This window comes from Coloeus monedula (genome assembly GCF_965178545.1).
Source record: "Coloeus monedula genome assembly, contig: HAP1_SCAFFOLD_121, whole genome shotgun sequence".
NCBI classification, from domain to species: Eukaryota; Metazoa; Chordata; class Aves; order Passeriformes; family Corvidae; genus Coloeus; species Coloeus monedula.
In genome coordinates, this window is record NW_028120784.1 from 71,715 (window position 1) to 79,070 (window position 7,356).

General features: G+C 48.2%; 1 pseudogene across 1 annotated transcript; it reads right to left on the minus strand.

The window, feature by feature from the left end:
• Nucleotides 1–2,377: 2,377 nt before the first annotated feature.
• On the minus strand, nucleotides 2,378–6,610 carry LOC309585698 (epidermal growth factor receptor kinase substrate 8-like protein 2; annotated as a pseudogene). The gene is made up of 6 exons: nucleotides 6,470–6,610; nucleotides 5,584–5,703; nucleotides 4,586–4,733; nucleotides 3,315–3,498; nucleotides 2,776–2,908; nucleotides 2,378–2,449 (listed from the first exon to the last, which is right to left on the minus strand). The product of its transcript is annotated as an epidermal growth factor receptor kinase substrate 8-like protein 2 (transcript).
• Nucleotides 6,611–7,356: the final 746 nt, after the last annotated feature.

Below are 7,356 nucleotides of genomic sequence, written 5' to 3' on the forward strand. Positions count from 1 at the left end.
CCGTAACATCCTTCCTGTTGAATGTCAGTCCCCAAACCCAAAAGGAAATGTGTGGTTTCAGACATTCTGCTGAGTTTCTGAGACTCTCAGTGACAAAGCATTATGAAAACCCAGTGAAAGAGACGGAGATGGAGTTATAACTTGACTATTTTAATAAATCTTGTACAGTGCATGGTTATATATATCATTGTCTCCTTCGCTCAGTTACATCAATGTACAGTACTTTATAGCAGTGTCTGCAGGCAGTACAAACAGAACAGATGCACAGCTCAGTCGCGTGGAAATTTGTAAAAGTGGCCTCTGCAATAAGGTCTACTGAGCTATTTGTTTTAGGAAGTGCTCCTGTGGCTCCCGGCTTTACAGAGCTGTCATGTACACTCCTGTTAAAATCCCAGATAACTGTAATTCCCTGTGATTTGCTTTCCTCTACACCCCAGGACTAGAAGATGGTGTGTTTCCTAGCTCAACATTCGTTTTTATTTTCATTTTAGAAACTTTTTCGCCTCCCGTGCTTGCCATCCTGCCTCCCATCTCCACCCTAATCCGGAGCCAGGGCTTCTCAGGAGGATTGTCCTCTTCATCCCTCCCTGACAAGGTGAGTGCCCTTCTCAGATCCTAGCAGGGCTGTGACTAAACCCAGGATCCTCCCCTGCCTGCACCCTAATTCTGCTGGTGAGAGCAGTGTCCTGTTTCAAATGAAGAAAACAGATTATCCATTGGAGACGCTTAAGAATGAAGCCAAAACTAAGGTGCACTGGTGTTCTCAGTTTTAGACATGAGCTCCCCAGATGCTGTTTTAAAGCTTTTTCCATTAAATGTGCAATGACAGGCACAAATTTGGACCAAGACTCAGCATGTGCTGAGAGAGAAAACCCAGCTGTCCCTGGGCTGTGGGCAGCTCTGGAGCTCTGTGTGCTTCACTGCTTTGCAATCAGATTGGTCTGTCAGTCAAACAGAGCTAGAAATGCAATGTGCCAAACTTGCTGTGGACAGGAACTACGCTGCTTGCTTGAGTTTTGAAATGGTGAGTAAATTTTGGAAGCATAATCACTTAATTCTGCTTCTAGGGAGAGGGATTTTCCTCACCCCTATTTACAGATTGCTATATACAAATGCACATAACTTTATGAAGGAAAACGGGAAGTAAAGAGCAACACCCTGTGCTAAATTAGAGGGGTTTTTTTCTTGTGGCCATTTAATTTGCGTTAAACCTGCCTTTCCCAGTGTGCTTTGGGGTTTCAGCTATTTGGGAATCATTTCAGCTGACTTTTTGCAGTGAAAACGTGAAGATGGGGACAAGTGACCAACACCCTGGGAAGGGCTGTGGGTGTGCCTGGGTCGGGAGCAAACGGTCAGGGCTTATCTTCTCCTGGTTTGAGGCCCGGTTTGGCAACACCACCACAACATTCCAGTGCAGGATCCGTGCCCCAGGGAAGGGCTGCACAGCTGCCCCGAGCCCCGGCCTCTGCATCAGCAGCGGTGGGCGGGTGGAACTCACCTATTTCCAGATTCAAATCCCTTTGTTTGTCACTCCTGCTCATTTCTAGGCACTGAAAGCTCATTTCAGCTGTTCAGAGATAGCACTAGCTGGTCCATGGATTTAAGGAAGCAGCCAGACTTTGGGAATGTGTGTTGCCATTCTAGCCTTGTCCAACGAGGGGGCACAGGGGGACAGGACAAGGACAGGCAGTTGTCACCGGCCCTGTGCTCGTGGGCTGCAGGGGACACCTGCACTGAGGAGGAAATGGAAATGGAAATAGAAAGGGTTAGGTTGCCCAGAGAGGTCATGACTCACCATTCCTGGAAGTGTCCGAGGCCAGGTTGGACAAGATTTGGAACAACTTGGGCTTGTGACAGGCATTCCTGCCCATGGCAGGGGGGTGGAATGGGATGAGCTTTAATGTCCTTTCCTTAAACCTAAACCATTGCAGGGTTCTAAAGCCTTATTCCTCTGGTCCAGGCTCCAAGCCTTGAGGCTGGCCTCTCTTGTGCTGTGTGCCACGCCTGCTCTGCCAGGGGAGAGTGGGGAGCAGGGGACAGCCCTCGGAGAAAAGCTTTGGGGGTCTTTTTTTGCTTGAAGCCAGCCCTTGTACATCCAGCCCCGTGTGAATCCTGCTCTGATCGCATGCACGGAAAATTTCAGTATAAAATATATAGTTATAAAAAAAATACTTCATGCAAAATTAAAACACCTTTCCCAGTGGGACATGGTCTTATTGTCAACCCTTCCCAACAGTGTTCAAGGAATTGTCACTCTGATGGCAGCTGGACCCCAAGGGGAGCTCTGCTGCATCTGGCCTGGGCCAGGAATCATTGCTTTCATTCCCTTTTTTTCTGCACTACTTAGGGCTAAGAGCTGAAATAAAGCAGAGAGACTTTAATTTGCAGAATCAATCCTTTCCTGGCGGCGCTTCGTGATTTCTTGGAGCTCCGACTCCCCTCTGCTTTTCTGGAATGGAAACAAAACAGGCAGTTTGGATTTGAACTTCAAGCTGCAGTTAAGTGACAGTATTTAATTAATGCTGTAAAAGTAGAGCTAGTTTCAAAGAGATAAGTGATATCAGTAAAAAGCAGATTAATTAGTGGAAACAGGGGGATCTTACAGATTTGCTCAAAAGACACTTCGGAATTTTTACGTGTGTTTTATTGCTGGTGTAGGTTTGGTTGCATTTTTTTTCCCCACAATTGTATTTTTTAAAATGCCTGTTTAATGAGCTATCTGACGCTGCTGGTACAGCCCCCATTCCAGCAGGAATTATCCAGAAAAATGCTTACCTCCAGCTGGTTTTTCTCCACTGTGATCTTGCTGTAGACTCTGTTTCCCTCATCACCGCACACCTTCTTCAGCTCCTCTCTGTTGAGGGAGAAGAGCTGAGCTCCGGTGAGGATGCCCACGTGTTCCACGGTCCTGGGGAGACACAAAGTAGGGAGGTGACGATTGTGCTGCACGTGGCCTCGTGCCAGAGGTGAGGAGTTGGAGATGGGAGGCCAGGAGCTGCAGTGGGACCATATCACGGGGCCCTGGGGCTGTTCCAAGGTGGCAGCTGCAATTCCAGTAGCATTTCAGGCCTTGGATTTAGTTAGTTAACTGTTTATCTCCAAGAAAATATTTATACCAGAGAAAGGGAGTGACTTTGGGCTCTGAACATTCTGGTTATAGAGCCTGGATTGAACAGGGTTGAAATCTAATTTGCAACACAGGCTCTGTAAGTAAATCCAAGTGGCTTGTCCCAGGTGAGATGGTGCCGGTGGCCTCCCCCGCTCCTTCTCCAGGGAAGGACGAGCATTGCACGTGGCAATAGGGCAAATCTTACTCTTTGCTGAATGACTTGGCCTCCAGCCAGGCTTTGACTTCTTCAGTGCTGGATTCAAAGGTGAGGGGCACGAAAACTTGCTGAGGCTTTTCCACTTTGAAATTCCTGTGGGGAGGCTGAATTTTATTGTTTGTGATCTTCTTTAGCAGCTCGTCGTTCAGCTCATCCGTTTGGTGAATAAGTTCTGTAGAAACAAGTAGGGAATGAAAGCAAGTCTTCAGTCAAAAATGCCATTAAATGTTTGTGGGGAAACTGTAAGGCAAATGGGGATGTGGCTCAACATTCTTGTTTAAATTCAGCCCAGAAAAGTGATTCCCATTTTCCTGTGCCCCTGTGTTGCCATTTATTTTGCTCCCATCACCCCTTGGCTGTTGCCTGATGTGGAAGCACAGTTCTGTGAGAATCTACAATTGGAGGTTTGGAATTGAGACCTTTTCAGTCCTCTCTGCTGCTTCTAGTCACTAATTTGCTGATCGCAGAGCTCCAGGTTTTGCTCCGCAACAGAACAGAAGCGGCAGGAAGCACAAACTGGGAATGAGCAACACACTCATGATGGGATGAGCTTGAAGGTCCCTTCCAGCCCAGGGCATCCTGTGCTTCTGTGAAAACTCCAGTGACTCTTCATCCAGTATCGCTTTCCCCATGAAACTCCTGAAGACTGTGGAGAATAACTCAGTGATACGAACAGATTTGTGTCCTTGTATGGTGGGGCTTCCTGTCGTCCCAGAAGGGCTCCTGCTTCCAGGAGTGGACAGGGTGGGATAAGGGGTGAGGTGAGCAGGGCCCCTGATCTCTCTCCTGCTCTGTGAGCCCCACAGCACGTGCAGGGTGAGGGAGTGATGCGGATCTCCTGTTTGGCCGGGAATTCTGTGGAACCACATGAAGGAAGCGGCCAGGCGGGCACTGTGTGTGTGCCGGGAGATGAGCAAAAGGAAGTGAGAGAAAGGGATTGACCTGAGCTGTTCCTTAGACACACTTAAACATTTTGGAAGAGAAAGGAAACTCTCTCCTTGGGAGGAGGAGGAGGAAGTTAGAACTGGAGGAAGGAGGCATGGGGTGATCACTTATTGCCCTGCTCGGCCCGGGCCACCCGAGAGCCCCGGCGGTGTCACAAGCCCCAGGGCTGCTCTCTTGGCTCTTGTCCTGCCTGGAATGGCCTCCAGACACAGTGCTGCTCCATTGCTGTGATCAGTAAAAGGTGCAGGGGAGCCCCTTGGGCAGGTCTGGTCCCCCGAGCGCCCAAACCCAGGGGAGCCCAGAGTGGGACACACACGTGCGTTCTTTGGCGTCCTGTGCAGAGTGGCGCGACAACATCTCACTGCCCCACTTATCCCCGGCGTAGCTGGCAGGCAGCTTGTGGGTTGGGCTGGATGGGCCATGGCCCCTGGGGCTCAGGTCTCCTTTGTACCTCTGGTTAGACTGGTTAGAAAGGGAAAGAAAAGTAAGAATTTTTTTTGGTCGTTTTTAATTTTCTTAAGCTTTCTGCCTCACACCCACGGAGGGACAAACTGCCGTGTTCTCCTTGTGCTGATGTGGGGCTGGGGAGACCTCAGGTGGAGCTGCATGGAAGAAGTTAATTTCTGGGAATGAAGAACCCAAAGCAAAGTCTGAAGTTTGCGCAAGGGAATTCCTAGTTGTGCCAAACGTGTTCGATCTCATTGGAAGGCAGAGCCTCACTGCTCCGTAGCTGGGATGTGAAGCGGGACCACTGCCAAGGGCCTGGAGCGGACTGGAAAGTTTTTTGACGTTTTGATTAAACTAGCAGGGATTTATCCAGAAGCCTGCTGGGCCGCCTTAGGCTTTGCCCAAACGCTGCAATACCAAAATGGGGAAGCAATTCCATGCTTCCCTAGGGTGTTTAGAACACTCCAGCTCCACATTTCTGCAGTGCAAGTTGCAGTATTCAGTTAAATCTCACTTAGATGGTGTTTCCATCTGCCTCCACTCCAGTAACGTGTTCCTGGTGCTGAACTGAACTGGCTGAGGGAAGTGTCCATCTTTAATTTAACCCCCAAGAAAAATCTTGATGTGGAAAAATATGGAAAGCAGGAGGCTGGTGCACAAATAGGAAGGATAGGCCTTATTTGGGAAGACGATCGTAGCAAAATGTGAATTTTATCATAGGAGACTCAGGAATCTCCTGGCTTTGTCTACTTCTGAAGGTCTGTCCTGATTGGTGCATAGTATCCTAAGAAATCAGGGAGGTCTAATGACAACATTATTCCCAGAGGCAGATTGTGCCCTGCAGCTGATACCAGTCAGGTATTACCTGACTACAGACCTGTTTGAGCTCTTCCAGTTTCACCACATCCAGGATATTGTACGGAACAGAACCGGCCTGCCCACTCCGGTTGAGCAACTTCCACCACTGCTTATTATCTTCCAACACCTGAGAGAGGGACAAAAATAAATCTGCTGTGGGAAAATGGGATTTCAGGCATAAACAACCAGGATATAGCGGGGCCGAACCATCCAAAAGGTGAAGTTGCCAGAAGGACATCACTGAGGCCAGGAGCTCTAATCGGATCTGTTGCTCTCAGATGCAATCCAGGACTGAAACTTTTCCTGGAAAGCATCAGAATGTATCGTAAGGATGAACAGGAGAGCACCTCTGCGTGCTGAAGAACTCATAGTTCCTACATAATGTCCCTGTTTCTCCAGACCTTTTTTTCCTAATGACTGAGTTTCTGATGTCTTTTTGCATTAAAACAAATAATTAAATAAATAAAAAGCCACATTTTGCAGAGAAACCTTTTCCTCAGGTCACAGATCAGTGTCAGCCCAAGTCATGTCCCACCTTGTCCAGCTGCCAACAGTGCTGCAGTAAGAGAAAGGTTATGAGAAAGGTGCTTTTCAGAGAAAACAAATCCTCGTGGAGGAGGAAGTGGTGATAAGGAACCGACCCAGCGGGGGATGAGCAGGGCTCTAGAGCGAGTTGTTGTCCTCCCTCCTCACTGTGGTTAAAATGGGACCGATGTCTTTGAGCTGAGGAAATGACACGACACAGCACAGGCAGCCTGCTCCAGCTTTGGGTTTGAGCAAAGCTTTGTGTCACTGCTGAGATACCACCAGGGAAAATGGAGTTGGTGCTTGTTGCTATCCCGAGCTCTCTCCTGCCCCTGGGGGACACACCTTTTCCAGGAGCGGTCACGTACCTCCAGGATTTCATCCTTCAGCACCGAGAGCTCACTGGCGTTTCGCGCGGTGAAATCGTAGCGGATTTTGGCAAATCTCTTGGGCACAGCCACCCCCTGGGCCTCGAAATTCCTGCAGAAGAGAAGTGGCCTGAAGTTCATTAACCTGAGCTAGACTGTTGGAAGGACTCTGTGTGGAAGCTGGAATTGTATTAGAGGATCATCATAAACTAAACATATATGTGACAATGTGGCCAGATTGCAATGAATCTAAAGACAGGACAGGGTTGGCTCGAGCTCACAGAGCTGCTGCCTCCAGTGTAAACTAACCGCCTCGTGAAAGCAAATGGTTTTTCACAGACATTATTCAAATAAAAGGGGAAAGGGGAAAAAAAACCCAACCAAGAAAAAAGGAAGGTTCCCATTAGCAAAAAAAGCCTACATGAAAAAGTGAGGTTGTGAGCTATGGCCAAAGGGCCGAGTTTGGTGCTGATTCTCAATCAATTCAGCAAATGACAGTGCATTGATGCAACTGTTTTTTTAGTCAAATTTAGTCCTGATTCTTCACAGTAATTTGCCTCAAGAAAATGAGCCCCATATCCTTTGGTGAGTTCCCTGTTGGCTGAGGCCCAGACCTTCAGGCCGTGACTTCTCAACATACTTGCAGTGAGACTGGCTCCCTCTTAATTGCTTCTTTTTGAAGTATGGTTTGTCACTATCATCCTGCTGAAGATGAACAGGGCTGGTGTCTCATCTTCATATATTCTTCCCCCTCGTCCCCTCTCCTTCTTTTCCCCTTTTTCACCTCTAAATAAATTTCTTCAAGGCGATTTAACCCTGGGATAGTCTAATCCACTTTAGTCCTTCGTGGTCCACCCTCAGATAGATGTGTTGGCACAGAAGAAGTA